General features: G+C 37.6%; 1 long non-coding RNA gene across 3 annotated transcripts in view; it reads left to right on the forward strand.

Annotated features, from left to right (window-relative positions):
- Window positions 1–26,688, forward strand: part of LOC123615513 (uncharacterized) — a 168,872-nt gene that overhangs the window by 103,025 nt on the left and 39,159 nt on the right. For all 3 annotated transcript variants that reach the window (XR_012509154.1, XR_012509155.1, XR_012509156.1), the window contains exons 4-7: window positions 5,322–9,475; window positions 9,612–9,697; window positions 10,028–10,082; window positions 18,799–18,840. This is a non-coding gene — a long non-coding RNA (uncharacterized LOC123615513). The remainder of the gene's footprint in view (window positions 1–5,321; window positions 9,476–9,611; window positions 9,698–10,027; window positions 10,083–18,798; window positions 18,841–26,688) is intronic.

Consider the following 26,688-nt stretch of genomic DNA (forward strand, 5'->3'; position numbering starts at 1 on the left):
TAGTCTCTGATGCTCTCCCTTGCATTCCATACATCATATAGTGTTGGGCAAGAGGCACTCCTGTCTTCTTCCTTGGTCTCCTATGGGCTGGACTGATCCCAGACGACTCCTCACTGGAAGTCTGACTGGATAAATACGTACACAATCAGAGATACGATGAAGAAGAGAATTTAAGTAAATTAGCCCATTGCATAAATACACTAAAGTTAAGACTTTAAAATGAGAAAGCTTAAGGAAAAGTGACTAAAAGGATTTAACAACCAGTTGTGTGCAACTCTCTTTGGGTATTAATGGTTTATTTTTATTTAAATAAAAATATCAGTGATCAGTATTTCCATGGTGAAAAATTAGACCAAGAATCAGATCATTCTTAGAGCCTTTATTGTATCTTTTTCTATTTTTTTCTTTCTTTCAAAACTCATTTTGATTTACTGGCCAGGATTTTACCTCAGATTGATTCGGCACAACAACTGTTTTTGTAGTCAATTCAGTTGTGTGATAGTGAATAGAAGATTCCTTCCCAAACTCCAGGGTCAGTCAGTTTGCACCTTGGAGATATGACTTGGTGACATTTAATACCGGATCTCTTGATACAAAGGTTGAGAAAAGGTTACCATGTCAGTTGGCATTTACTGCTGTCCCCACTGAGAGGGTGTCACTGGTATTCATCAAGCGTGAGGCGCTTTATGAATCTGAAGCACCCCTCAAAAGTGAGACTTACTCACTGCAGAAAAAGTGAACCTATCCATTAGTGGAAGCAGCCCATAACTTTTATCTGCTCACTACTCCAAATCTGATAAATCAGATTGCACTTGGGTCAGGAGGAGCTGTGCATGCAGACACTGATAAAGAAATGAGCAAGGAATATAGGGAGTAATTCATCAGGGAACTAGATGTGATTAAATATAGGTAGCTCCAAATTAACTGGTACAGTGCTGAGCGTTTTATGAATGCTCAGTTAATATCTGTTGATAAGACCATTCAAACATCCTTGCTTTCCTCAAATCTCTCTGCAAATAACTCATTTGTGCTTGTCTGGGCTCCGAAGTTCATCCCGTAATATTTTCTCTGAACAAAAGGAAAGACATTCTGAGGCCTTCTGAGACTGTTTGAGAACTTGTAAACTTCTTTTTTTTAAACATCTGTCATCTCTCTATAACCTAACTTTCTCAGAAATCTATAATTTTTACTTAAAATTTTTTATTGTGGTAAAATATACATCACATTAAATTTAGCATTTTAACCCGTTTTTAGTGTACAATCCCGTGGTATTAAGTGTGTTCACAATGCTGTGCTGCCTGCTTTTCTAGCTGAATAGAATTCCTAATGTGCCTGTGACAGAGATGGATGAAGTCTTAGCTAAGAAACAACTGTAGTCAGCTCCAAGTGCATCTCGTAATCACGGAATACTTATCAGAGGACACAAATATATACAACATATGAATTGAGTAGATCCTGAAAACCATCCCACAGCGTCAGGAAAGCCCCGTAGCTGTTGTGCAATGTGCAGCATCAGACCTTCATCGGAACAGGATTGTCTCATGTCAGGCCAACAAAAACTTGGCATTGATGCATAATTAATGAACTGGGAAGTGGATTAACGAGATTTCTCTGTAATTAATGTTTTCCCAATAGTTGGAGTGAAAGCAAAGCTGCATTAATTAGTAGAGTGGGTGTTCTCTGTGTGTGTGTGTGTGTGTGATTGTGTGTCTGTGGTTATAGTTTGACATATTTCATTTGCAGTGTTTTGCTTTCTCTGCTCTTACCCTCCTTCCTTATTTCCACCCCTCATCACTCCTTTTGTTCTTCTCAGGACTGCCATTATGTTTTCGTATGTGGATGGGGGAAGGAGTGACAGATTAAATGATTCCATTTTTAGATGGGTGTCAGCATACGTGAATTAATCAATATTTCATAATCTAGGTGGTGGAAGCCCTTCCTTTTCTTAGAGCAAAGAGGACATTATGCTCTGTGTGCGCAGCTTAACTACAATTAATGCTAATTAAATCATGCCAGCAAAGCCCCTTTCTTGAGTTGATAACATGCTCTCGTGTACATCCTCGTCCATTGTACATCAGCTCTTAATCATATTGGGAGGCAGGAGAGAGAAATCCCTCTGCTGAGCTGAGGCACCTCATGCAGGGATTACTGGCCAGCTTCAGGATCTGAACTTAAAATCTCAATTCTTCCTGTTCCTTCGAATTTACTCTACCATTGGTAATTCAGTCAGATATTCCCCCAGGAAATGAATGAATGTGTGTGTGCTTGTATATTCTGAGGGGTTTGAGGGAAGTGAAGGTAAAGGAACACTGAAGGCTAAGAGGAGGAATACTTTTGCATTTGTATTTTCAGGCTACAAGAATGTGTAGCTCGTTTTTCCAATATCTTATATTTGAATATGTGTCTTTTTCAGATATAAGATCTTCCATGTGGTGTAATAGTTTTGACAGTTTAGTTCTTGTCATGAAATAGCCCCAGTTGAAAGATTTAATTCTTTCTTGGCTAAATATTTCTTCATTCACTAATATTCATGAGATGTATTATGTGCCAGGTAGTGACTTGCTGCAAAGGTAACTAGGACTAAGTTTTTGCCATCAAGGAGCTCCCTGATTAGTGGGAGAGACTGACTCACAGACAGGTGTTTAAAAACGTTTGAGGAAGCAGTTCGGTTTGCTAGAGCTTAAGTTCAAGCTAGAGAATGCCAGAGAGCTAGGGAAAGGCCATATCGTGGAAACCCCGTGTTCCACGTGGCACCGGTAAGGGTGAGAACTGCTGTCCCCTACAATGGTTTGAAATGCTGGGAGTGACGTCCTCACTCCTGAAACAGTTGAGTGCAAGAGTCCATCCCCTGGCTCAGTCCAGGGCACTGAGTCTTCTGCCAGCATCTTCCACATCTGTCAACAGCCTGGAGAAGAGAGGAGAGAGTTAGGCATGGGCCCACCCTGGGGTGACACACTTCCTTCTCCTCATTGTGATCATATTGCCCCAATTTAAGCCTGAATTCCTAGGGCAACAGTTAATAGTGTCCTCTTTCTCTCTTAACAGTGTCCCAATGTGAACAATCAATCATACCATCACCCTAATTTCTTCCACTTTCATGGGGCAGAATTCAGTCACACAGTCACACATAACCTCAAGGGAGGCTGGGAAATCTATGTGATGAGGAGGAAAAGGCAACGATTTTGGTGAAAACTAGGCACTCCCTGCCACACATGTTAAGGAGCTTAGGTTTTACCCTCCATCTCCATTACCTTATAAACATGTTCATTTAAATACTAAAAATATCTTGGAACCTTCTTGCTTATCTTAAAAATTCATTTGCATTTTGCATTCTGCTTCTTAATATGTTTGTGTTTTTCTTAAAATAAGAATAATATGCTTTCTTTCTTCAAAAATTTTCACAAATAAACAGTGGTTTATTCTATGGTTATTGTATTTTTTAAGCTTTTTGGAGGGAAGGGGGAGAGGTAATCAGATTTATTTATTTATTCTTAGGGAAGGTACTGCGGATTGAACCCAGGACCTCATGCATGCTAAGCATGTGCTCTACCACTTGAGCTACACCCTCCCCCTGGCTAGTTGTTACTTCATCGACTCCTAGAAGAGCCGTACAGATATCCAACCTGGGACACACACCACAGAACAGCCTTAGGCAGAAGAAAGATCTGGCCTGATTTTCATTTTGAAAAGAGCACTCCGACAGCCATGTGGAGTATAGAGTCCAGGAGGCAGAGATCAGGGAGGCCGATTCAGATTGTTGCAGTTATCTAGGTGAAGGGTGAGAAAGCCTCTGATTTAGGTCAGTGCTGGTAGGAATGTTGGGAGATTAAATCAGCAGAGCCGGCGGAAGAAAGAAATCTGACTGTAAAAATTAAATGCTTCAGCCAAAACATCAGAAAGTTAAGTCTGGAAAGCAAGGGACAAACTGGAAAAAAGCATTTGTAACACACGAATGATATGAGAGGGAGGAGGAGGGTTGACACTCCTAATATTCAAGGAGGCCTTACGACTCAAGAAGAAAAAGGCTTTCTCGCACAAAAAACAGACACAGCAATTCATCACAGAACATAAATAGTTTACAAAAATGTTAAAACCTCACCAAAGATCAAAAGACAGAAACAAAAAGACAAAACCTATTTTTTGTTCAGATTAGTGAAGAAAATCTCACAATCACGCGCGTGTTCGAGACATTAGTATCGGTGCTATCGTGACAGTCAAAATTGAGAAAAATAATTTCCTTCAATGAAACATTTGTTAAATAGATCATGACATATCCCCATCAATGGAACATTATGCAACCATTAAAAATCATTGTGGATGTCTTTATTTATTGAAATAGAAAGATTCCTGTGATCTGTTACGTGAAAGCAGAACGTTCCCTAGCTCCTTGTATAACGTGCCTCACTTTCTGTAAAAGTGTATGTGTGTTCGGGACTGTGCACGTGCGTGGACAGAGATGTCGATAAGGCTTTTCAACAAAATAGTAAAGCAGCGCTTATTTTTAGGTAGTGGGGTTGGAGACGATTTTTCCTTTTTTCTTTATCTTCCTATATTGTTTTGAAATTTAAAAATGAATGTGTATGATTTATAATAGTTAAAGGTTTATTGCTTAGGGGAAAAAGAAAGCAGCAGGTGCTTTATCCCTTGTAGGGACAAATGAGGAGGACTTGATGCTGAGTTATATATAGAGGGTGAAAGAGAAGGGTTGATCAAGGGTGACCTCCAGCTCTCTCATCTGTGTCATTCTCGGGCCCTGGGAAAAGGCAACCCCCCCTCCCAGTTGCCTACCCTTTCCCTCCATTGTCATTCCTTCTGCTGTGTAACTTCTTGGCTCAGATTCGGCCCCTCCTAACTCTGTAGTGGTCTCATTGTTAATCCCTCTGCATCCTTTGCTGTATTTTAGAATTCTCTCCCCATCTATTTTCCACAAGTGAGTTGCAGAATATTCGAGATGAGAGATGTCGTTGGAAATGACTGGCCCAAATAGTCTCAAGTTGGCACAAGTTGTTTTGATGCCAGCATCCAGCATGTATTGAGGATCCCAGTTGGGCATCAGAGAAGAGAGATGCGTAAACTACCAAATTTAGGAGGGGCCCAGTTCTGAGTGGTCTGTCTCGTGGTGTTCAAAGTAGCAGGAAGGCCCATGGATAGGGTAAGGATTCCCAGTGGGTTGCAAAGTTTGGTAAGGGGCAGGAAAGAACTCATTGTGGCCTGGATTAATTGTTTACAGCAGGAGCAGGAGGTTAAGTAGTGGAAGCAATGGCGAGTCTTTGTTAACAATTCAGGAGGGCCTGCCAATTCATTCTTTTTCTGTATTGCAGTCTTGCCTTGCAAACAACTGAAGAAGAAGAAGAAGAAGAAAAAAAAGGCTGGATTATGTAGACACAAGCCTAAGTGCTGCCTGTGTAAATGGAAGCGTTAAACATAAGACCTCTTCACTGGTCAGAAAACATCAGAGACTGAAGTCTAGTTGGGTCGGCTTCTTGAATCCTATCCCCCAGGGCCACCACTCCCCAGACAGCCTGTCTTTCTTGTCGTCATTGAGATCTTTGCCATTTGAGGCTGACTCATTCCAGCCTTCAAGGGCCGGAGCATTTCTTAGTATGCATTGAACTCATGCCAAACTATTGTTTCACACTATTATTGTCTAAAAGACAACGTGTACTAGAAATGTGAAACAGGAAATGTCCATCTGACCTTATTACAAGAGAAGAAATTTTCCAGGGTCCATACGCTGATGTAATTATTTTCGTATTTTTTAAAACGTGTGTAGTGATCAGATCTTTGGTACCACTAATTGTCTTTGCTGTCATGAACACAGCATAAAGCTTATTATCTCTCTTTAGAGGAACAGAGCCCCGGAACTACCACAATAATGTTTTATATCATTTTCAAAATAGATTTTAAGGAGTTCTTTTTACTTGCTCAGTTTATGTGTGTGTGAAGCATAGTATCTGAGTATCTTAATTTCTTATCTTTGGAGGGTCCTTAATTTATTAAACACAGAAGTATTTTCTCCATCTTTAAAGTCTACGACATATGCCCCATTCTCTTTTGTTCCAGTACGGTGCTTTGTGAATTTCTTGTAAACAGCAGTAGGCAACTTTAATATATGCTGGCTGATTGGTTCACTATTCTTGCAGTGGTTATAATGGACATTTCTCAGCATAGCTAATCTCTTTTTTTATTTTGGTCCTATTCTCATCAGCACCAATCCAGTACTTTGAAATGAACTGAAATGCTGTACTCTTTGAAGGGATGAGGATTAAGGCTTAAAATGGGTCTAGGGGTGAGGTGAGAAGGAAAAAGCCCTCATAAATCGTACTTTTTTTCCTGAGAATTGAAAAGCAATGAGCTGTACTCTGTAAAGAAAGGAAACAGTAATTACAGGCTTTTCCCTTACACCGTCTCTACACTGTTTTTGGTTTAGAGCAAAGCAGAAGCCAACCAGTTGTTTAGTCTTAACATATTTAAGTGCAAGATTTGATTTTATATACATGAATATATGATCTCAAGAAGCAGCAGTCTTGAGAAATGCAAATCAAAACTACAATGAGACATCACCTCACACCTGTCAGAATGGCCATCATTAAAAAGCCTACAAATAATAAATGCTGGAAAAGGTGTGGAGAAGAGGGAACTCTCCTACACTGTTGAGGGGAATGTAATTTGGTGCAGCCACTATGGAAAACAGTAAGTCAGTCAGACAAAGACAAATATCATATGATGTCACTTATATGTGGAATCTTAAAAAAACTGATACAAATGAACTTATCTAAAAACCAGAAATAGACTCACAGACATAGAAAACAAACTATGGTTACAAAAGGAAAAGGGATGGGGATAAATTAGGAGTTCAGGATTAACATATATACACTATTATATATAAAACAGATAAACAGCAAGGACCTGCTGTATAGCACAGGGAGCTATATTCAGTGTCTTATAATAACTTACAATGGAAAAGAATCTGAAAAAGAATATGTGTATATATATGTCCATTTTGCTGTACACCTGAAACTAACACAACATTGTAAATCAACTATACTTCAGTTTTTTAAAAAATTTTAAAAAGATCTTAAATCAGGTGTGACCATATTTCTCTTCTTTTTCATTTACTGTAAGTAGCTTCATATTCCTGCCTTATATTAGTTTGTCTCCATGATTTTTTTTTTCATCCTGTATTCTGTGTAACTGAAAACTCCATTTCATCCCATTTTTTAGTTCTTTTTCTATAGGCAATTTTGAAGAATCCCAGAAATTCTTTTCTCCAGCTATCATGGTATCACTAGTCACATTATTTCTAATGTCAATTTGAGCTTCTTTATTCTAGCACACTCTGTGCAGGGTGAATTCTTAAATGGAGCTATGGAAAATGAATGATTGGTGTTCAGCCAAGCTCTGCCTATGTCTTCTCATGACCAAAACAATTAGGTGAAAAGGAAAAATTCAGTTAGTTGTTGTTCTGTCTGTCTGGTCCCAAACAACCTATATGAATATTTTGGGAAATTTCCTTAAGTTGGAGTCATTGTGTGTATATATTATATGTACAGTGATGGTTGAGTTTTTATTGTGTAGCTATATAGTAAACAGTTTTTAGTGAGAAAGTTTCATTTTTAAAAAAATAGCTATTTTGGAAACAAATGAGGTCAATGGGTGTCTCGTTTTAGAGAGGGGGGCAGTGGGGACATCGAAGTAAGAGGAAGTCCTATGTCAGAGGTCTCTGTGCACATTTTCCTGAAACTCCTCAGCTAAGCATAAATGTATTCTGATATTTGAACTAATCATAATAGTTACAGTTTTCCCTTTCTCACATTAAATTGTGAAAATGATAAAAGTGTGGTGAATCTTTTTTTTTTAATTGAAGTATAGTTAGTTTACAAATGTTGTATCAGTTTCTGGTGTACAGCATAATGTTTCAGTCATATAGATAGATGCATATATTTGTTTCCATATTCTTTTTCATTATTGGTTATTACAAAGTATTGAATACAGTTCCCTGTGCTATACAGAAGAAACTTGTTGTGCATCTATTTTATATACAATAGTATTTGCAAATCTCAGACTCCCAATTTATCCCTCCCTACTCCTTTTCCCCGCTGGTAACCATAAGTTTGTTTTCTATGTCTGTGAGTCTGTTTCTGTTTTGTAAGTAAGTTCATTTGTGTCTTTTTTTTAGATTACACGTATGTGTAATATCATACAGACAGTGTTTTTCTTTCTCTTTCTGGCTTACTTGCCTTAGAATGACGAACTCTAGGTCCATCCATGTTGCTGCAAATGGCATTATTTTATTCTTTTAATGACTGGGTGGTATCCAGTTGTGTAAATACACCACAGCTTCTTTATCCAGTCCTCTGTCCATGGATATTTAGGTTGTTTCCATGTCTTGGCTATTGTATATAATGCTGCTATGAACATTGGGGTACATGTGTCTTTTCAAATTAGAGTTTCCTCAGAATATATGCCCAGGAGTGGGATTGCTGGATCATATAGTAAGTCTATTTTTAGTTTTTTGAGGACTCTCCATACTGTTTACCACAATGGCTTCACCAAACTATGTTCCCACCAACAGTGTAGGAGGGTTCCCTTTTCTCCACACCCTCTTCAGTATTTATCATTTGTAGACTTTTTAATGATGGCCATTCTGACTGGTGTGAGGTGATACCTCATTGTAGTTTTGATTTGCATTTCTCTGATAATTAGTGATATTGAGCATTTTTTCATGTGCCAATTGGCCATTTGTGTGTCTTCATTGGAAAATTGCTTCTTTAGATCTCCTGCCTATTTTTGAATTGAGTTGTGTGGCTTTTTTTCTTATTAAGTCTTATGAGCTATTTATATATTTTGGAAATTAAGCCTTTGTCAATTGTATCATTTGCAAACATTTTCTCCTATTCTGTAGGTTGTCTTTTGTCTTACTTATGATTTCCTTTGCTGTGCAGAAGCTTATAAGTCTAATTAGGTTCCATTTGTTTATTTTTGCTTTAATTTCTATTGCCTGGGTAGACTGCCTTAGGAGAACTTTGCTGAGATTTTTATCAGAGAATGTTTTGCCTATGTTTTCTTCTAAGAGGTTTATAGTGTCTTGTCTTATGTTTAAGTCTTTAAGCCATTTTGAGTTTATTTTTGTGTATGGTGTGAGGGAGTGTTCTAACTTCCTTGATTTACATGTGAATGTTCAGTTTTCCCAACACCATTTGCTGAAGAGATTGTCTTTTCTCCATTGTATATTCTATGGTGAATCTTTGTATTTCAAGGATTCCTCCCTCTCCTCCCTGAGTCCTAACAGGTTGCATTTCATCCTTTCTCAAGACCTTGAAACCTCCCAGATTATTGTGTAAAAGTAAACATTCTTTGGAAGACTACTGACCATTAGCCGGAGGGGAGGTCCTGAGTCATCCAGATGTTCTCTAGCTGACAAAGAAGTATGAAAAAAATTCCTGGCCAGAAGTGTACATGCTCGAGCAGCCAGGTGAGTCAGGGAAACACATGCATGACACCCAGTGAAGAAATGGAAGGGTAAACAAAATGTAATGTACTTCTGTGCCTCAAGTTGAAGCTTCATTTTTAAAGGATACAGGAATTTCATTTTGCTTCTTCTCTTCCAGCTTGTGTATCTCAGTTTTGTATTGAAATGTTCCTTGGATTCACAGCATATTTAAGGACTACATAAAGAAAGACTTAGGAGTCAAAGGCAAGTCACCTAACATAGTTTCTGTTACCTAACAGGTGCATTCGGGAAAGCAGAAACCTTTATCAAAGGCCCTGTGTTAAATTAATAAGCACCAGTTTCTCATCATGCTTGATCTTCTACTAAATGCAATCAGTGCAAGAACACTGAACAGTAAACATGTAAGGGTTTTGTTTGGGCAAATACTGATCTTAAAGTTCTGATCTCTAACAATGTCAGGCACATCACGTGGTAAATTGTGAAGTAAAATTTTAAAGATAAAAGTACAACTTAAATGTTTATGAATTGTTTGAATGTTCTTAGAGGAAAAGAGTAATGCTATTTATTTTTCAGAATGGGCTATGATTACTACATCAAAACCCACAAAAAAATAAAGGAAAAGTGCCAGGTGAGAACCAGTTATTTTTATTCCAAAGATACAGGCAACAAATATGGATATACACATAAAATATATAAAATATATATACATAAAAAATATATATATATAATATGTGTGTGTATATATATATATATATACACACATACACACACACACACACACACACACACACACACACACAAGGAACTAGAAACTCTGGTTGCCTTTGAGGAAAAGAATTGAGGGTATAGCAGTCAGGGAGACTTTACACAGCTTATACTATTGTTGTCTTTTAATTTCTTTCCTTGTGTACGTGTAACTTTTAAAAAAGAAGTATAGTGCTTTATAAATGCAAGTATTTTTACTGGAAATTTCTATTTCCATAAAACTAAAAGTTAGTGCTAGATCAGTAGATTCTGTTACCAAACCAAACTCTCACCTGCCAACAGCAAAACCAGTTTACTGACACCAGGTTGTGATGAAGGAAAGTACAGTGTTTATTTGCAAGGTGCCAAGCAAGCAGAATGGGCTCAAAAGACCCAAACTCCATGATGGCTTTCAGGAAAAGGTTTTTAAAGACAACATTCTGGATGAGGGTGCAGGGTGCACGACTTTCTTCTGACTGGTTGGTGGTGAGGTTGTTGCTGAAAGATTGATCCCCATCCCTGATGAGCCTAACTGAAACTCAGAGACAAGGTCTTAGAGCATAGAAAAAAAGAGGCAGCGTTATTACTTTGCTGGGCAAAGGAGACTCACAGCAGGCTAGTGCCTTCAAAACTGTGAGCCCACCTTGGCGATGGGGCAGGGTGATTATATAGCCATAGCTCAAACAATAAAGCATCGATAACAATCAACAGAAGCATTTTCATCATAAGACTCAGAGTGGTGTCGCGGTGTCTCCAGGTGACCAGTTCTGTAGAGGCAAGTGGTTGTTGTTCTTTCAATCTCTTTATCTCATAAGCGCCCAAGGCGTGGTCTTCTTGGTATTTAGCCTATTTTGGTTAAGGTTATATGACCTTCTCCCTGGAGAACAACTCAGAAACCAAGCACAATGATTACTTTCGATTACTGGAATTAAGCAGAAACAGTAAAATTAATAGCTTTAGTTTAACAACAGGCCTGGAGCTGAGAGTAGCAATCGGTCAGTCAAGTTAGTTGACTGTCCTAAGGGCAAGCATAAGAATAAGCAACCTGTTAGCCTAAGTGCAGCCATTTTATTAACCCTCCTTCAAAATGGGAGACATGGAAAGTATTTGTACCAGGGAGGACCCCAGAGGGTCCTGCTGCTTCATTCTGATGGATGTCCACCTATCCAGTCTCTCATCTCCTTTAAGTCTTTGTTCAAATTCCATTTCCAGTGTAGTCATTCTGACCAACCTAGTTAAACTTACAGTTTCCCTTTGCTCTGTGCCCTGGCTCCCTTCTTACTTTATTCTTCTTTGTAGTACTTCCACCATTGAAGTTATCATATATTCTACTTATTTCTCTTGCTTATTTTCTATCTTCTCCACTTAAATGAGGTCTGCAAGGTCAGGGTTGATCATATATGATGTACTTACTGCTGGATGTCCCGTGCAGTGTCTGACATTTAGTAGACACTGTAAACAAACTCTAAATCACTGCTTAATAAATATTTGTTTGAACAAATGCATGAGGGACTGAATGAATGCATTTGAGAAAATGCATTTCCTGCCATATATGATGTGAAACCATCCTGGGCAGGGAGTCAGGGATCTGGATTCTGGTTTTGAGGCTTTGACCAGGCCATCTATGAACTATGTCTTTCAAGTGGATTAGTAGTTCCCCCTCTAAGCCTTATTTTCCTGATCTTTAAAACCTATCTTGCAGGGCTATAACATTCTTCAAATATAAGGTTATTTCAGAGAGTGCAATCTCATGTTTTCAGAAGGAAAGAATTTAACTCCTCTTCACCTCCACACCCTCATATACTCACAATCAAGGGTTTATGTCAACCTTACCTCAGGAAAATTAGGTTCCACGTGGAACAGATTTTTTAATTGTCACTGAAATAAATTCTCAATTAGGTAAATATTTTATCTAGAGGTAGAAGGCATTAAAGAGACTCTAGCAGAATCAGAGTGTGTATCACATACACCCCATCTTTTAGGGTGTATGAGAAGGAAATAGGAAAGAGACATTAGATGCCTTTCTTTCTATCTTTGCCCTCGTACTGGAATTTGGGTTAAGGAACAAAAATGAAACAAATTTTGCATTTTTCATGTTTAGCCAAGCTCCCTTGGTTTGCATAGTCATAATATAATTCAAATGACTGTTTTTGAAGTTTGTTTTAATATTCATTGCCCTAATATTGTCCCAGCTAGGAAAAACAAATAACTGATATTTTGTACTTTGTACTTGTAAATACTCTCAGTGTGGAAACCAAGGAATAACCTAAAGCTTTTAAATATTTAAAAGGTATATTTATTAAACTCTTTTACATATTTCTGGGATTTAAAAATATATTTTTTTACATACAATAAAATGATAAGACAATATAGCAAAACCATATTGGTTCAAATTCCCCTGATTTTATTTTCTAATGACTGTCTTCAAGATTTCTCTCATGTGCTGGTCACTTTTGTAATAGATTCCCAATGGATATGTTTGATTGGCTAGTGTATAACTTGATCAGGTCCCGAATTTGCATTTATTTGGGAAAGGCTGCCTTGAAAAATAGTGCAAATAATAAGTGCAAGTAAGACTGGAAAAACGGAATGTTAAAAATACTAAACAAAACAAACTTTACAAGTGAGTCTTCACATGCAAATATTTCACCTATTGAGGTATTCTAGGCCCATGAGGAAGGAATTCTAGTTCTAGATCTGCTTTCTGTACACTCCTGTTCCAGTTAGCATCTCCAGCATGAGCTCTTGACTGGCCTGTCTTGTGTTATTTCATCCAGCTCTCCGGGGCTTTGGCTTTTGTCCTGTCTGCTCCTGCTGCTCTTTATCATGAAATTTGCCATCCTCATAAAGCTTCTTTGTATATATGCTCCTACACAAGTTGGTTTGTAAGTTGCTGACCCATTCCCGGTCTATATAGCATATACTGAAAGAGGGAGCTAGCTATAAAGAATTTTTTTTTTCCCCAGTGGGGAGCTCTTAAAGGTTTTCAGGCATGGGAGTGAGATAATCAGTTCTGTATGGTGGTGTAGGATACAGCCTGGCTGGGGCCAGAGCCCTGAGGGAGAACAGTCCCCCAGGTGAGAAAGTATAAAGATCTGGAACTATAGCATAGACATGCAAGAAGTAGTTGAGTGTTTAAATGAAGTACTGCTATTTCACATGCTGTTTGCAATACTTTTTGTTCTCTCAGTGAGAGGACTGACTAGACCCAATGATGACATTTTCACTGTTAACTTTGTAACACAACAATAAAGAAATGTCTGACAGTTTGTAACACAACGATAAAGTAAGAAAACTCAAAAGCAGTTTCTCAAAATTCATCATCAGGCAATAATCTCTTCCTCAGCTTCTCTCACATCTCCCTGGGATAATAACATAATAAAATATCTGTGTTTCATTGGCATCTGTGAGTCAGCTTCTATTTTCTCTCCACCGACCTTCCTGCCCTCTGCCAGTCTGGGTTGGAAGCCACACCTCTACATTCCCACAGTACTCTGTCTGTTCTTACCTTTATCCTAGAATGTAAAACACCATTTTTCAAGTCCACGGCCCCTTATCTGCAATTCTGAAATCCAAAAAGCTCTGAAAACCAAAAGTTTATTTTACGGCTGGTGCCAAAACTTATTTGGCTGCAAAACTTGACCTGAACTGACATGAGGCTATCTATAACATTGCTTTGCTACAGAAATGTTGCTGATTTGTTTATAGGAGGCTGCCCCAGGCTCTCCTGGGAGGTGTTACATCCAATGTATATTGTCTTACCTTCCTAAACATCCACAAATAGTGTTGGTTCCGAAACACCTGTGGCCCAAGTGCTTTGGATAAAGACATGTGGAGCTGCACTCTGGAGGGTGAGGACTCTGGAGTCAGCTCTGATTCCTTACACCTGCCTGGTGTCTAGTGGGTCTCCACACATGTTGAGCCAAGGAGTGAACAGATGAATATTCACCATCAAGTTAGCAGATGCAAATGTATTGAATTTCTCTGCTTTTATTTTTTTAGTTTTTAAATTATTTTTAAAATTTGTGTTGTTTTTAATTTTTAAACTTTTTTTGAGGGGGAGGTAATTAGGTTTATTTGTTTATTTATTTTTCTAATGGAGGTCCTGGGGATTGAACCCAGGACCTTGTGTATGCTAAAAGTACACACTCTACCACTAAGCTATACCCTCCCTTCTGGTTTTTATTTTTTATATGTTACTATTTTGAGAAAGAAGAGTCAGGGCTAACAGTCCTTTTTTAAAAATGTCTTTTTTTAACTGAAAACATAAATATTTGGCCAGATTGAAAAATTCACAACAGAACCAAGAATAATAACCATGTTTCCTAGTTTTTAGATTTGTGTTATCTTACCTAGATAAGACTGATAATATAAATGCCTGTGACTTGAAAGCCAAGGGAAACAACTTTCTTGAAAAATGCTATGGAAATCTTACTAGTTAAAAAGTTGAAAAAATGATCATAATGTAGGCAGGGATATAGTGAAATGCATGTTCCCAAACAGTGCTAGTAGGAGTGGGGGTTGTTAGTGTCGGTCTAGAAAGCAGTTTACAGTACGAATCAAGAAGCTTAAAAAGTTTACATCCGTAGTAGAATGAAGGAGCATATTTAGCACGTTATCTAAGAAATATCTGTGCTTTTCAGGCATATCACTTTTATTATTTCTTCTGGAGATTTTAGGATATGAGTTGCTTTCTCTGAAAGCAATGTTTAGTTTTATAAGGCCTGCTATGTTAATATCTTTATATAAAAAGTTTTTAAGACTTGATTTTGTTTAAAAATCCTTTTTAAATGTTACAGCTCCTGTTTCATCTTAACACGTTGTGTGAGTATCTGACAGGGTAGTTTAAAAATCTCTCATATATAATACGCTTTGTTAATTTTGGCTGATAATTTTATTACTGTACTATTACTATACTACACCATGCATAGTAATTTTTGAACACCTTATCAAAACAGTGTGGCCAATGCAGAGTGACCTCCACATTTTATTAAACGAAGTACATGCAGAAAAACAGAAGCTACTCTAGGCACTCTAAATATGAAGGGTTTTAATATGGGAATTAGAGGCTTCCACAATCATTGGAAGGGTTCAGAAATTAAAATCAGGGAAGCTGGTCCAATAATCTTAGTTTGTATTGCCAAGGTGGTTGGCTCTGAGAACTTTCTTGGAAGCCTCTATTTCTCTCAAGAATCTCTAGGAAGCTCCCACAAATTATATAAGCTTGTAGCACCAAACCAAATAATTCTCCAGCAGCCACCACTAGCCATCTCAATTGTCTATGGGACCCAAGAAGGTAATTTGCAGGAACTCATCCAGAAGCTGCTGTGAACCTCATGTCCACTGTCAGCCCACACATCTATCTGTCACTGCCCTGGGAAAATAGTAGCTTCTGCTCCTTCCCATTCCAGTGTCACATAAGTGCCTGTAGTTGGCAGACTCTAACCAGAGCCATCGAGGGAAGGGGATTCTGGAAACAATAGTTCTCAGTTTCTCCTCTGAGATTCACAGATTGTAAATGAGAACATATGATATCAAATTGACAGCAGTTATGTTTGTTTCAGTGTTGATGACAACTACATGATAATTTTCTTTACTGACTTTTTTTTAATGCTATTAATATTCTTTCAGTCAAATTCACTGTTATTAGTTGACTGAGACCCAGAAATCTCTCAGCAAGCAAGTAAAGCAAAAGTACAATTTAGTTTATCCTTTTTTGTTTAGTTATTTTTTTCAAAATTCAAATGTTTTATTCTAGTTGGCTTTTTTGAATCAATATCCAAACTATGCCAATACAGTTCATTTGATTTATATGTCTCTTAGGTGGGGTGACTATGTAATTTATTATCTAAACTAGAAAACTTTTAATAATAAAAGGAGATTTTATAAACAGTTATACTGGAACAACAGGCATAAACCCGGATTGTCAAGGACAAATTGGGATATCTGGTCTCTCGACTTTTTTTTAAATTGAGGTATAGTTGATTTACAATGTTATGTTAGTTTCAGGTGTACAACATAATGTTTCAAAATTTTATAGATTATGCTACATTTAAAGTTATTATAAAATATTGACTATATTCCCTGTATAATTGGATTCATCCTGGATCCACCATGCTGTCTATTAAAAATGATTGCTAGTTGGTTCTTCATTCCAAATTGCTGAGGCACAAGAAGCTGAAGTAACACATTTAATATTGCCATTAATCTTTGTGTGTAGGACAAAATACAAATAAGAAATTGAAGTTTTCACTGATATGTTTCCTAGAAGGGATTTTGTACCCAGGACTTACACTTAGAAAAAAGTCTCTAATATTCTTCATTGTCAACTATGGAATAGGCAAACTTTTGGAAAGATTTTCATTTAAATTTGCAGCTTCCATCTACTCAAACTCAAATTAGTAATACTTCTTCAAAAATTTATAAATGTGTTTTGAATACTTGATATTTGTCTAATTCTTTCAACTTTTCTTTATACATGCTTTGTTTTGGCTCAAAGATAACATGTACATTGTAAATGAGTTTGTAGCTTTTTCTCCATTTTGAGGAGATTTTGAGTGAGTAAAATTCTGCTTTATAAAACAAGATATAAATAATACCAAAGTGGACTTTTTCATAAAAGTCATAGCCCAAATTGAATAAAACAACAAAAATCTCATTAAAATTAGAATGCCAGTGCACAAGTGCTGTTAAAAAGATTAGAATTATGACTTAACAGCTATAAGTCTGCCTTGTATTATAATTTACAATTTTATGAATATTTCTTTGCTCAAAAAAAATCTAACATTCTTCTTTGTGTCATCTGTCACTCCTGATTTTCAATTTATTGAATATGATGTCATTTTATTACATCTGATATATTTTACCTGATGTGAGTTTATTTAACTATTTTTATCCATTTATAAGTTATTAATAATTATGTAGAAAAACAGTTTTATCATTAATTATTCCAGCATTTACTACTGAAATATTAAATATACATTTATACTTCAAATGACATTGAAGTGGACATTAATTAGCAAGGCAGCCTGGGAAAATTAATCTAGCAGGACTGAATAGAATGGACTAAAGGAAACAGGCTTAAGGCAGAGATGTACTGGCCGTGACCCTATCGCCATTATTTAAACAAGAGCTGATGAGGTCATCAACTAGGAAAGAGACCGAAGAAATGGAAAGAAGGGGCAATTGCAAAATGTACCTGGGAGGACAACAGGTTTTGGTAACTGGCTGAATGTAAGAAGTGAGAGAGATTATCAAGGGTTATACTTAGATACTTTAGATAGAAGACAATATGGGTGTGAAAGAAAGGTGCTGAGATGGTTAAACAGAGAATAGAGAAAGCCAAGGACAGCCTTTGGGGGAATACTTACTCTTGAAGAGTGTGTAGGAAGGAACGAGCAGAGAGAAAAATATAGGAGAAAATAAAGGACAGTCTCACAAACCCAAGGGCGAGAGTTTAAGAAGACAGTGGGCAGCAGTATTCAATGCTGCAGGAAAGGATCTGGATTTTGTGACTAGGAAGTCTTTTGTGACCTTTACGAGCATGGGACTCTGTAGAGGAGTGAGAATAGAAACTAAATTTTAAAAGGATTAAGGAATGAGTGAGGGTAAGAAACATGACCGAGTATTTTTTTCAAAAAGAATACATAATCAAGCCATGTAAAAGCACAGAAGTATCTTAAATACTGATCACTAAGTGACAGAAGCCAATTTGAAAAGGCTACATACTGTATGATTCCAACTATATGATTCTGGAAAAGGAAGAATTGTGGAGACAGTAAAGAGATCGATTGTTTCTGAGGGTTAGAGGGGAGGCAGGGATGAATAGGCGGAGCGCAGAGAATTTTTAGGGCATTGAAACTATTCTGTGTGGTACTTTAATAGTGAATACATGTCTTTATACATTTGTCCAAACTCATGGAATGTACAACACCAAGGGTGACTGTGATGTAAACTATGGATTTGGGGGGCTTATGGGGTGTCAGGGTAGGTTCATCCATTGCAACAAACATACCACTGTGATGTGGGATGTTGACAGTAGGAGAGCTCTGTGCATACGTGAGGGCAAGAGGCATGCAGGAACACTGTACTTTCAATTTTCCTGTGAACCTAAATCTGCCCTACAGAATAAAGTCTATTTAAAATAAAAGAACATATAATCATTTTTCATTAATATAAACTTCTGGATTCTATATCACTTTGATTGTACTATATTATAGCTTTTACAAATTTCAACAAAATACAACAACTTATTTTGTTGTGCCCAATGAAAGAAAGAGAGTATGATGGTACTGTTCAATTAAATGTATGGTAGATACATAGAATTAGTTACATTTCAGAATGACAGGATGGTGCTAATTTTATACTAAGTATGATAAATAAATTAAGAAGTATTTGATCTGTCTTTAAATGCTAGTTATTTATTGCTGTGTTAATAAACCACCCCAAAACTTAGTGGGTTAAAACAATAATTTATTATTATGTTTCACTCTTCTGGTTGTTAAAGGACAGAATGGGGCACTTTTCAGTTGGGATCCTTCAAACATTGTAGTCAGTTGACAGCTGAGGTTGGAGTCTTATGAAAGCTTCTTTACTCACAGGTCTCGTTGCTTGGATGAGATGTCCACGACAGCTGGGGACTGGTGAGGCATTTCTCTTTCCTTTCTCCATGTTGCCACTCTGCAAGTCTGGCTTGGGCTTCACACCACATGACAACTTAAGGAACAAACACGAGCTTCAAGGCCTGGGAGCTAGTGTTGAAAGTCATGCAGCATCACTTTCATTGTACTCAGTCAGGCAAGGCTGTCACAGACCAGTCCAGATTCAAGGGAGTAGATATAGCAAAGGAAGAAATTGATGGTAGCCATCTTGGAAACAAGCTATGGCAATTTATTTGGGGGATATTTATAAATAAACACACACATATAGAGAGATAAACATATAACCTATGAAAAATTATGCATAATTATAATGAATGTTCAAGTGTAAAATAATATGCGAAAGTAAGAGCTTAGTAATTAAAGTGAGTAATAAGATTAACTCCTAGAGTTCCAATCAAAGACACTGCATCTTTTTTAGAAATGTTTCTCAAAAGGTTGAGAACCTAATGCCTGCACTTTGAGACAAGTGATGCCAAACCATCTGGCTGCCAGATAGTTAATCCAAAAAGCCTGTGAACTTCTCACTAAGTTCAAGAACTAATTTCAAGAATATTTTTGGCCAAGGTATCCTCTGTCTTATTTTCTCAAGGCTGCCTCTGTTTATCCCAGTCTGTCTCCTGGTCCTTTGGCCTCTCAAGGCCACTGTTTCCTACACTTCCAGCAGCACAATGGCAAATCTGCCATATAGTTCTGATTCTGTTAGTTAATGATCATCTCAACAAGCCTGAAACCTTTTAACACTGAATGGCCAGGAAAAATCTCATTTTCTTTTATTCCCTTTACTTTAGTTAATTTTCTTTTCTTGTCTTTTTCTTCTTTCATTAAATTTCGGTGAGACTTCTTAGGTCTTTTATAATGTACCCTCCCTTCTTTGAAATGACATTTATAAACAAGGTTAACATATAAGTTGTTCCTTTAATTTGAGAAAACATATACTCTCTACCTTTAAAATATTTTGAATGCCTCAGAAACTTTGCCTCTGCTGCACACACAGACAGAATGGAGTGATATTTTAAGACTTCCTGTGACCAGAAAGGTATGGAAAGTTTGACTGATTTATATTGTGTTCTGACTTCCTGAGGCAGCTTTCCTAGTGCTATTCCACTTAACTCATACCCTAAAACAAAGCCTGTTTTTTTTTTTAATCAAAATTCAATCTAGAACTATGTGTTTCAGTTTTGTTCTTTGTCTCTTAAGCTTAATTTCTAAGGAATTTTTATATATAGCAATTGTATTTTATAAAACTTCTGTTGGTGGGATGATTCTGGAAACATTTGAGAAAAAGAATTCCAAGTTTAATTTTTTTAACTAATTTTAAAAACAAATAACTTGAAAATTTAACATAAATTTGTTGTTCTACAATTGCATTTATTTCTGTACCATAGAATTTAAGGTTTTCTTATCTATTCTCTGATTACTTTGTGTGTGAGAGTCATATCTTTTGCAATCACAGTGTTTGTTCTTTGGGACAGGAATCACATTTTACAGTTCTTTTGTATCCCTAATCCTGTATCATGGTGTTAGACATACAGCATATTCCTTGATAAATCAGTGTTTGTTATATTCTTTCAATTTAATTCTTATAATTGAGTTTTATTTGCTTTCCTTAACCACACTTGATAGAACATTATAGACTTTCTAATGGCTTAGTTTAGTGTTAAATAGAATTACTTGTTATTTGTACCTAGCTCTCTCTGATGTGAATCTTTCCCCTAAAAATTAAAACAGAGATGGAATAATTTAATCTTTCTGAAAAGATCTCTGTCATCTTTTTTTATGGTTTTTTTTATTCATATAGTATGGAGGTTAAGAACATGGCTCTGAAACCAGACTACTTAGGTCCAAATCCTCATTGTTCCACTTACTACCTCTGTATATTCATGGGGAATCTTTCTGTGCCTCAATTTCCTCAATTTCAAAAGGGGCTCACAATAGTAATAACCACTTAACAAGATCGTTGTGAGGATTAAGTGAGCTTGCTCATAAAAGCAAATAAAACAATTCTTAGTATATGGTAATTAAGCCATAAATGTTAGTTGCTGTTATTGTTGCATTGTTTAGATGTAATAGTTTTCATTCTTTGCTAATTGTATCTTCTTAATGAGTTTACTGAATGCCCATTGAAGCAATCACATTTTGAAAACCTTGTAAGCAGATAGCTTTCATCAGTAAGCTTGCTTCTAAGCTGCTTTCTGGAGATAAAAAGGGGAGGGGCAGGAAAATTGCATTTTTCAGTAAGCATTTGATCTGTCCACCCTTCTTCAGTGAAAATTTAAGACTACGTGTTAGGGACACTGCTACGGACTAAATGTTTGTATCCCATTCATATGTGGAAGCCTGATCCCCACTGCGATCGTATGTAGAAGTCGGGCCTTTGGGAGATAATTATGTGTGAGGGTGGAGCCCTCCTGAATGGGATTGGTAACTTCATAAGAAGAGACATGAGAGAGATGATCTCTCTCTGTCCTGAGAGGGCACAGCAGGAAGGCATCCATCTTCAAAATGGGAAAATGGCTCTGCCAGGAAGTGAATCAGCCGGCACCTTGACCTTGGGCATATCAGCCTCCAGAACTGTGAGAAACACATTTTTGTTGGTGAAGCCACTCAATGGTATTTATGCTACAGCAGCCCAAACATACTAGGACATATACCGCTTTAAATAAACACACAACCTATAGCTTTGAAGATCTCAGTCAGAGAGTCAGGGACACCAAATCTCTGTCCAGTGGATTATAACGTGATGTGGAATGTGTTATTATATTCATGTGATCTGTAATACAGAGCAGCTTAGCAGCCTGGAAAAGTCAAGGGAACCTCTGAGCAATTGACTTTTACGTGAGTTGAGTCTTGAAGATTGAATAGGAACTTGCTAGTCAAAAAAAGAGGAGGATCATTCCAGGTAGAAGCAAGCACACGCAGAGGCATCGACTTGTGGAATGACCTGGAAGTCGGAGGAACTGTGAGAAGTCTAGACCTGCTGGAGCTCACAGTACACCACAGGAGTCAAGGTAAAGGAGGCTTGAAAAGTGGAGTTACATCCAGGAAGATTTCTTTTCCTTTGTCAAGTCAAAGTGTTTATATTTTATTCTGTAAGTATATGAAAGCCAGTAGTAAAAACTTTTCAGTAGTGATTTTTTAACAAGAAGATAACATCACCAGCAAGAGAGTGAAGCGTGCGAGTGTCAGAAAGAGGTGAGATTAATTGCCAGCTCCAGTATGGAAGGATAGAGTGCCAACAAGATGGCTGCTGAGTTGTTCAGGTCTTGAAAGAAGGCCATGGACTGATAACCTCAAGAAAATGGGCAGATGCTCCTAAATTCCTCCATAACAACAGCAAGTTCTTATCAAGATGAGAGGAAAATAGCCCCTGCCCAAATGCTGATTGTTATCACCCTCCTGTTCCCATCTTTCTGTAAATCCCCAGGACTCCAACCCCAAGACGGGCTCACAATCTCTAAGGCATTAGCCAGCTGTGACTCCCTTTGCCTGGCAAAGCAATAAAGCTGTTCTTTTCTATGCTCCCCAAACTCTGCCTCCGACTCGTAATTTGGCTATTGGGGTACAGAGGCTGGTTTTTTGGCAAGAAGTACTATCACAGCTTTGTTTCCTAGAATCGATTATTTAATCGCTCTTAATTTCCTCGTGTAGAAATACGATGGTAACAGAACTCTGCTGCATAGTGTCTTAGAGATAATGTATTTTAAATGCTTGACATTGTATTTGAAAAGGCTCCTCTCCCCTCGCTATGCAGAAAGGGATCTCTGAGGGTGGTGAGGAAGAGAGGCTGGAATAGAAAGCCCCATTCTAGGTGCTGTGGATGAAAAAGACATAGTTTCTTCTTTGAAGTTCTCAAAATCTATCAGAGAGACAGGTACTTTGATGAGTAGACACAATATAAAGATTTATATTCTAGGTGGTGTTTTTGGAGCAGCCTCACCTTTTATATCTTTTCCAAGTGAGAAGAATAATTTATTGCGGACACTTTATTGTTAACTTACGTGAGCACTGTCATTTCAGAATTTATTCTTATTAATTGTAGTCACCATGTATTCTCAGCACTAAATTTCCCAGATCTGTCTTTTATCTCTTATACATAATAGCTCAAACATATGTACCAGTGCAATTTATTTTTTTACGTTTAGAATATAATTAAAGGCATCTCATTAAGATTTAAGATAAGCGCTTTGAGTTCTTGCGTGCTGGGTCTTGAAGTCACAAATCTCAGCAATTATCAATTCTTTAAATTACATAAGATTGTCAAGAAATGGAAAGAACCGTTGAGAATAACAAAAAAGAAAAAGGTATAAAGTACAGTGACACATAAAGAAATGAGACATTTCCAGGAAAGCAGTTTGTTCTTTTCACTATTAATTTTCTCCCTTCTAAGCTGACTCATAAATAGGATTTTCAGTCAACTGCACCTTACAAAACTTTCTGTATAGCGGTGTTTATTTCACGGTGGCATGTTTATCCTGAGCGCAACTCTTAACTATTAACCCTTTTGATGTTGCCAGTGGTTTCCGTGTCTTATGTTCTTTGGCCCGGCACCCAGAAAAGTACATCACTTTCTCTAAATTTGTCATCTTTTCTGCTGTGTTATGGACCCATCTGAATAGATTACGTTCTCTTCATCTCTACGGTCTGAATTCAATAAAGAACCCACATTTGGATCTTATTTTAGTACTCATCAAAACTTCTACTCCTGTGGGAGATTTTTAAAGCATGTGAGAGTGGGGGAGTTAGAAGAAGAGAGCGATCAGATGATTCATAGTCCCCGGGTGGAGTGTTTCAATTAGGAAGAAAATGGGGACAGACAACACACAGTTAAAGGAGACAAAGGAGGAAGTGGAGGCCCCAGAAGTAAGAGTCATAAAGGCATAGAAGCAGGGTGATAAATGTGTGTATTTCTTTAAGAAGATGAGAGCATTTGAAAATACTGGCCAGTGGAAGGATGGAAGTGACTGACCATCAGTTGCCATGGTAGCCCATAGAGAAAGCAGAGTGGGACAAATTCTGTTTTCCCAAAGGAAAAACTTAACCTCTGAAGGATCAGTTAAGGTTTCTGGTATAAGAGAAAATACTCTCTGAAGACGATGCTTGAGGGGACACGAGAGAGGCTTCTGGCAATGTTCTATTTGCTGAGCTGATTAGTCTTCTACTATTCATTTTGCAATAATTCACTGTGTAGTACACTAATGTTTTAGGCACTTTTCTTTATATGAGTGTTATATTTCAATTAAAAAGAAAATATTTGACTTCTAGCTTATTAAATTCAATGTTTTTTTGAGACTATCACAGTTTACCTAACTTCCTGAGTCATTTATATCTTTCTGAAGAGATCTGGTGTTTTTCTCCTAATTCAATTCAACAAACATTTACTGAGTGTCTGAATGTGTCAGATACCAAAGAGGGAGGAGACCTGCTTTCAAGAAGCTCACAGTCTAATGAGGAGGTGCAATGCAGGGAGATTAGAACAAAAGTCTGGGTGCATAAATGGTTTTAGGGTAAACATGGTAAAAGCAGGAGCAGCATGGAAAAAGAAAGGGGAGGCTTTGTTCAGGTGTTTCTTGAGCTGATGAGTCAGTTCATACCCAAGCAGAACTCTCCTAAGATAGGAAAAGGCATTTCAGACGTAGGCAAAAGCATGTTTCTCTCTCTCTCTCTCACACACATACACATGCACACGTGCGCGTGAGCACACATACCCCACTACTTGTAAGCTACAGCTATTATTGAGTTATAAATTCCTAGGTTATGTGGGAGGACAGGAACAGAACTTATTTAAAACCTTAGAAGACCCTAAGTAATGAGGAGATAATGCTGTTTCCACCTTCTATACATAAAACAAAACAACCAATTCTAAACTGTAAGGTAACTGCAGGTAAATCTAACAGTTCTAATTTTTCTAAGGTTACTATTTTGGTGCATTTTTAATAGCAAATATAAAAATTTTTCCTAGTATTTTTCTCTCTGTTAAGGTATGTTCAGAACTTACATCTAAAAGCCCAATAATAATTATAGCAATTATAGCTAACTTTTACTGACGTCATACTGTATTCCAGGAGCTTTGCTAAACCCTCTACTTAGATTATTTTACTGAATCCTCCCAATAGCCTTATGGGAAATATATTATTATTATTATTATTATTATTATTATTATTATTATTATTATTATTATTATTATTATTATTATTATTAAATGCATTGAGGCTTAGAAAGTTTAGTTAACTTATCCCAGGTCACACGGTTAGGATGTGTGATCAAGGTAGGACTGGCCTGGCAGACTGGGCAGTCTGACTACAGAGCCTGAATGAAGTCTTTGCCTTGCCTTCATGAGGCAGCAAGTCTCATGTCTGTCAGCAGAGACATGTCAGTAGGGGCTTTTGTTCCTTGCAGTGTGCTTTAAACCTTGAATTCATTCATTCATTCAGTCAGTCAATGTTTATTGAGGACCTACTATGTGCCAACACTGTGGTAGGCGCTGAAGATCAGAGGTGGATCCTACAGAAGTTATCTCTGTCCTCCTGCAGTTATCACTGTAAAGAAGAAAACAGAAGTGAGTGACTGATAAACAATTAACGTGATAAGGATGATGACAAGGATGGTACTAAGGAAATGTGGTTAAGTTTGACCTGGTAGAGAAGTGAACCATGTTTGGGGATTTGGGAATCCCTCTCTGAAGAAGTGAGAATTATACTGAGATCTAAGGGATAAGCAGAAACAATGCAGGTGAACTGGAGGAGAAGAGAGTTTCACTCATGCAATGTGAATCCCAGGGTGAGGTGGACATACCAATGCCCCGCCCAGACCCCCCTTAAGAAAGGACTTGATGTTTCAGGCCCTGGCAGTGCTGCCAGCCCCTTCCAGCATTGCCTCCCCTGCAGAAAGTCTGCTCGCCCAAGGTCACGTCCTCCCCACAGATGCAGGCCAACTGGTGGGTCATTGGTTTCAAAGCACCCCATGTGGTTGGCTGAGGCTTGGGGCTTGCATCACAGCCTGATTTCTCCTTCTTCCGCCCCCTCCCTTCCATGGGTGTTGATCTCAAGAACACTCTCTAATAAACATCCTGAACACTAAACCCTGCCTGAGTCTGCTTCCTGGAGCTGGAGAAACCCAAGCTGCATTACAACATGAAAAGCGTTGACGAATTAAGATGTTTCAGAATGGCTATAGTTTGACTGAGAGACAGAGAAATGAGCTGAGGCTGGAAAGGCAGACAAGGGTCGAATCCTGAGCTCCTGGGAAAGCACAGTAAAGGCTTTTCCTAAAAGCAGTGGCTAGTAGGAAGCCTCTGTAGGATATTAAGCAAGAATGACATGATCAGATTTATGGTTTTCAAATATACAATGGATGGCAGGGGCGCTTTGAATACCAAATTCATATCTTTCAAAAACCTTTTTCCTTCTTTTAGATATTAATGATAAAATAAAGCTACCAAACTGTGTTTCCTGTCCTTAAATCATTGCTTTTCATTCTCCTTCCCCATCAATAAAAGCTACTAAATCTGCTCCATGGTTTACTCAGTTACAACCCTATGAGATATTATCTAATGTAAGCTTCCTGAGAGACCGTAGAAAATAGTGTTATGTGAGGATTGGGATAGTTGTTTGTTCTGTGGTGATGAAAGAAAATTGTTCAGTGCTGCTGGAAAAGCTTGAAGTGGTAAGTCACTAGACACGTGACCCCTAGAATGAGCACTGAGGAAGACCTGTCCTCCTGCCAATCTCAGGTTCTGCTTTCTTATTTTGAATTTTCACCTTAATTCCTAGATTTGTGTACTATATCGTACTTAGATTACCACAGTTCGTGTGGGAAGGAATAACTTGATAG

This window comes from Camelus bactrianus, chromosome 9 (genome assembly GCF_048773025.1).
Source record: "Camelus bactrianus isolate YW-2024 breed Bactrian camel chromosome 9, ASM4877302v1, whole genome shotgun sequence".
NCBI classification, from domain to species: domain Eukaryota; kingdom Metazoa; phylum Chordata; class Mammalia; order Artiodactyla; family Camelidae; genus Camelus; species Camelus bactrianus.